Below are 6,000 nucleotides of genomic sequence, written 5' to 3'. Positions count from 1 at the left end.
TGAAGCAGCACAGGAAGACAGTCCTGAAACCATTTTGACTCCCAAGCTGGCCAAATGTTTCTCTGCAAGGAGGGAGGAGGTGAAAAAAACCTTCCTTGTTACAGGAATTGGGTAATCACCATTTCAAAAGAATGGGCAGACTAGAAGGAAAGGCAATCAGATAAGGCATTATCAGATAACCTGGCAGACAGGAAAAACAACAACATTCAAATTTCTGTTGTAGACCACCTTTTCTGTGATGTTGGTATGATGTTTGTGGAGGGTGGTCTTGGGTTACACTCCTTCTGTGATGTATGTATGATGTATGGAGAGCGTGGTCTTGAGCTCCAGGCCAGGGAATTTAAAATGTCTATATAAGGGCAGGCACACCTTTGTTCTGGGTCCTCTTCTGTCGTCCTGCATGTGAGGGGAGCACCCTGTTGCAACAGCTTTAATAAAGATCAGGCTTACTAGCTGCTTTGCTTCTCAATATTCTCTGGTTGGTCTCTGTTATTTTCTCCTACCAATAGAGAACCCACTTAAGGACTACACACATGAGAAAGTCCAAAAGATCAGGATTTCTCCCTGTACAGAATAGCTATGATCTATTTATTATTGTACAGACTGATGCATACTTTGTTTTATTAAAAGAACAACCCCCAAAGTAGACAATGTAAAACATATAAAAAGTTAAAATCCAGGCATATTTGTAAATAACCGAAGCTCTGCAGTAGACAGGTTCAATAGGCACAGGAGATAGTTTGCCATAAAATCGCAGCAAGGTAGCAAAGAATTCATGACAATTAAATATCCTCTATCCCAACATCCCATCTGCCAGGGGCAAATACTTGTCTAATATAATTAACAGGGTCTTGGCTGGATAATGATTTGCTACCATCTTCTCTTAGCTATTTGCTCAATTAGTCTGATAGGACTGAGAAGAAGAAAGCTGCTGGTGAGCTAAGATAACTCCTAGTCTATTACTGTTTGAGGAGGTCAAATGAAAAAGAAAATTAACAGTTGCCCTTATTTGCCACTGTGTGAATTTTTCCAAGAAGGTAACTTATTTTAAATGTTACAGAAGGGGATTCATTCATGACCACATAATGTGTTTTCATGATTAACAGTAGGAATATGGCTGTTGATTTGTAGCATCCAAGTGCACAGCGGAATGATGAGGAATACGTGCCAACATGCTCTATATTATTTATTTACATTTCAAAGCTGGTAGATTACAGAAAACCATCTTGTCTCTGCCGGAGCAGAAACTGCATCCTCTCTCCTCTGAGGCACAGAGAGAATCACACTGAATTGAGAGAACAGTGAAAAACAGGAAACCAGTGTACGTCACATCCAGCCTCCCTTTCCCGTGGGAAACATAACAGCTATGCTGTCTGTGGAATGTAAACATTGTCTTGTGACAAGCCTTTCGCTGCACAGTGAAGAGAGCAGAAACCAACATCCTCCCCCTTTCTGTGAACATCACTGGGCAGCGTGTTCGTACAATATCAGTACAAACCCAACTTCTGCACATAGGTACAGTGTTGATCCCTTGATACAATCTTGGACAATACATCAGCAGGAATTTCATTACCTGGCATATAGGACACCGTTACGAGTCCCTTCTGAATACGTTCCCTAGCATGTTGCAACTTCAATTGCAAGTGCTTCGTGCTTTGCTTACAACCTTCAGAATTCAGCAAAGCCAAACATGCTTTGTTGTCCTGGTAAACCTGGATTGGACATTTGACAGGAATTTTCATGTCTTTGCACAATTGTAACAACCATTCACAATCTTTAAGTGAATAAGACAGTGCATTCAGTTCAGCTTCACAAGTACTTAAGCTAACTGTTGTTTGCTTCTTGCATGACCAATCAAATAGACCCTGATTGTACATATAGCAAACTCCAGACGTACTTTTCCTGTCTGTGGTGTCACTTCCAAAACTTGCATCTGCAAATATCTCAAGACCACCAGACTTCTGATTGTTAAATCTCAGTCTGTAATGCATAGTGCCTTTCAAATACCGCGCTACGCGTTTCAGAGCTTTCCAATCCTTAACAGTAGGATTGTTGACTTGTCTGCTTAGCAAATTACAGCTAACAGCAATGTCTGGTCTTGAACATCTGGCAATGAAGTTTAGCTTGCCTAGCACACTTCTGTACAGTGTAGTGTCAGAAAATGCTTCTTCAGTGTCATCTACCTGATAACCTGTTATCATCGGTGTGTCTACAGGGTTAGCATCCATCAGGTTTAGTTTGCCTAACACATCAGCAATTTTCCGTGACTGGTGTACTAGAATGTTACCATCTTGATCTCTCACTATTTCCAGAGATAGGTAGTTGTTTACCTCACCAAGATCTTTCATGTCAAAGTGTTCTTTCAGTTGAGCTAGGGCGTTATTGTACATTGTGACATCATCCCAAAAGAATAAAAGATCATCAACATAAAACAAACAATACAGTTTCTTTTGCCCCTCCTCTTTGACAAATACACATGGATCAGCTTTCCCTTGCTTAAAACCTAGAGAAAACAATACTTCAGTGAGTTTTGTGTGCCAACACCGTGCACTTTGTTTGAGACCATAAAGGGACTTCTTCAGAGCACAAACAAATCCCTGTTTTACCTGTACGCCATCAGGTGGAAGCATATAAAGTGATTCATTTAGAGATCCGTACAGAAAAGCTGTATTCACATCGTGGTGACTAATGTGTAAATTCTCCTCTGCAGCTAGCTTGAGCATAAGCCTAATGCTCTCATACCTCACTGTGGGTGAGTAGGTCTCGTGATAGTCTTCACCTGGTACCTGTGCAAAACCTCTGGCTACCAATCTGGCTTTGTGTCTGACTATCTTGCCACTTTGATCAGTCTTCGCTTTGAAGACCCATTTGCTTCCAAGCAGTTTCATTCCTGGAACTACTGGAACAAGTTCCCATGTTTTGTTCCTTTCCAAGGAATCAAGCTCAGCCTTCATGGCATTTAACCATGGCTCAGCTTCCTTTGAATCCAAATCCTGGATTTCTTGGAAACTTGAAGGTTCAAATACCTTCTTGGAGCTTTTAACAGCTGTTACTGCTATCTTAGCAAACTCATCAGCAAATCTCTTTGGAGGTCTGCCTTTTGTGGCTCTTTGTGACCTGCGAATTAGCCTTAGGTCTTCAACACTCTCCTCTTCCTTCTTAGGAGAAAAGCGACCTATTGTGAACAATGGTTCCTCCAATTCTTGATCAGAGCTTTCAGAGGGTCGCATAGAGGCTTTCGCACTCTTGAAATCCTCTGAATCACCCGATTCAGTTTCAGACTCAGAATCAGAACTTTCATCAGTGGGAGTGGGTTGCTGTGGTTGCTTTTGACTATCCTCAGTCTCATCACTGTCATCAGGATAACATTGGAAAATTCCCACATTCTCCCCCCACTTGGCATTGTACTCAACACTTCTTGTGAGCTTAATAGTCTTAGAGTCAGTCATCCTTATTCTGTAAGAACCTTTCTCATAACCTAGAAAGATACCATGCAAACCACGCTTGTCTAACTTGGAGTTTTGTGGTGAGTGAACCCACATGTCAGAACCAAAAATTCTCATGTGTTTGATGTATGGCTTTTTGCCAAACATCTTCTCATAGGGGGTACAACCAATCGCTGAAGATAACCTGCGATTATAACTGTAAGTGAAACATGAGAGAGCTTCGGCCCAATAACTCTCTGGAAGATTTGCATCATGCAGCAAGGTTTTTAACCCTTGAAGCAATGTCTGATTTGCTCGTTCTGCAAGTCCATTCTGCCATGGCGAGCGAGGACTAGACAAATCGTGTTGAATTCCTTTCTCAGTCAGAAAAGCTTCAAATTGCTGAGAAGTGAATTCTCCCCCGCGATCTGTGAAAAGAATTTTTACCTTCTTACCATGCACATTTTCCAACCAAGCACAGAATTCCTTGAACCTAGGAAAAGCCTCTGATTTCTGCTTGAGATTGTACACATGAATATACCTGGAAAATGCATCAATGAGAACCATGAAGTACCTATTTCCACCCAAAGAGGGCGCTAGTGGTCCAACCAAATCAGCATGAACAATTTGGTATGGTTCTGTAGCTTGCCTACTAGACACCTTACCTTTCGGAGCCATTTTCACCTTGTTTGCTGCGCATGCCTTGCACTTCATGTGGTACCTGCAGGGTTTAATAGTCATACCTTCAACCAAGGCAGGCATTTTAGATACTGCCTCAAAACCCAAATGACCAAATTTTCGATGAAAATCATGAATACATTCTGCATGCAAACTTTTGTTAGAACCTGCAATGCAACAAGTGTCATCCTGCACAACATCATCATAATACAAAACATATAAACGATCAACATATTCAGCATACAATACATAATCATTTTTCTTTGTGATGATGCACCTTTTGTTCTTAAAGGAAACGTCAATGTTCCGCTCATTCAGCTGTCCAACGCTGAGCAAATTATGTTTGGCATCTGGAACATAAAGTACATTCTGTATCGATAAGTCCAAACTGTGAAGAACAACAGTTCCGTAGCCTTTACTGGGAATTGTGTGGTCATCCGCCTGGTGAATCGCACCTTCCTGCGGTGTAAAAGACACGAACAGTCGCTTATCGTTGCACATGTGGTGCGTTGCCGCTGAATCAACAACGAAGAAAGATCTAGACGTCTTCTGGACCTCTGCAACTTTTGGAGTGAAGCGTGAGACCATTGCTTTGGGCTGCGTTGTCCTGGACACCGGACCTTTGCCTTTGCTCTGGCCTTTTCCACGCGATGAGCTTCCGCTGCGCTGCTCTGTCTTGGCCCTGGGATATCTGCATTCCCTCTTCATATGGCCTAGACGTCCACAGGAGTAGCATTTCACTGCCTTCAAAGCTTTGGCGCCATCTGGTGGTTCCACTGCACTCAGGGATGACGACTGTGAAGTCTCCCCCTTTCCCATGCAGCTATCACCCTGGCAATCTGCTTCATTCTGAATCATGGCAGTATCACAAGCTACTCTGAGCTGAGCATGTGGCTGATCGGCACCAGATTCCCCACGTGCATCAGCCAGCCTTCTGCAGCTAGCCATCTTATGCAGCTTGTTAAAATAATGCATAGTAGATTCAGCTTCTGTCCTCATGTATGCCTCCCTCAAAGCGTTCCAAATTTCTCTGGCTGAGGTCTTATCACGCAATAGACAGAGCTCTTCTGGGGATACTATCAATGTAAGAGTTCCCCTTGCTTTGGAATCTTTAGCCTTCCATGCATCTGTAACTGGAGCTGGGGGGGTGTCTGTAATAACTTCAAACAGACCCTCTTTCCGCAGAATAGCCTCTGCATAGATAACCCAGTCCGTATAATTTTTCTTATTGAGCTTGGGAATCCCACAAGCATCCTGAAGGGCCATCATGACTCTGGCATTAGCCTTCTGCATCATCTCTGCTGCTTTAAACAAGCTGCTTTATACAAGCTGCGTCTCTGCTGCTTCAAGCCTCATTCCAAAGGCAAGTTCAAAACAGCTTTCTCTCTGCTGCCTAAATCATGCTGCGTCACTTCTACAGCTGCTTCAGCCCTTGTAAAAGTTACTTTCGATTTCGCCAGCATAGCCATAGCCGCTGCCTGTTCCCGGCAAACGGACATAAAAGTTCAAAGTCCAGCCATAAAGCCATTAATTAGAAGCTGGCAGGCTGCCCGGAGCAGTAGCACATACCTCATCAATCATCTTGACGCGCAGATACCGTCCGATCCGTCCCTTTGCATTCCGATCCTTTTGCCGGCATCAGATGACTGCGTCTTTGCTCCTTTGCCAGGAGCCCGATTCGACTTCTGGGCCCATAACCATAATGTTGATTTGTAGCATCCAAGTGCACAGCGGAATGATGAGGAATACGTGCCAACATGCTCTATATTATTTATTTACATTTCAAAGCTGGTAGATTACAGAAAACCATCTTGTCTCTGCCGGAGCAGAAACTGCATCCTCTCTCCTCTGAGGCACAGAGAGAATCACACTGAATTGAGAGAACAGTGAAAAACAG

Source organism: Podarcis cretensis (assembly GCF_951804945.1).
Source record: "Podarcis cretensis genome assembly, chromosome: 6".
Lineage (NCBI taxonomy): Eukaryota > Metazoa > Chordata > Lepidosauria > Squamata > Lacertidae > Podarcis > Podarcis cretensis.
This window is presented reverse-complemented; position numbering follows the sequence as displayed.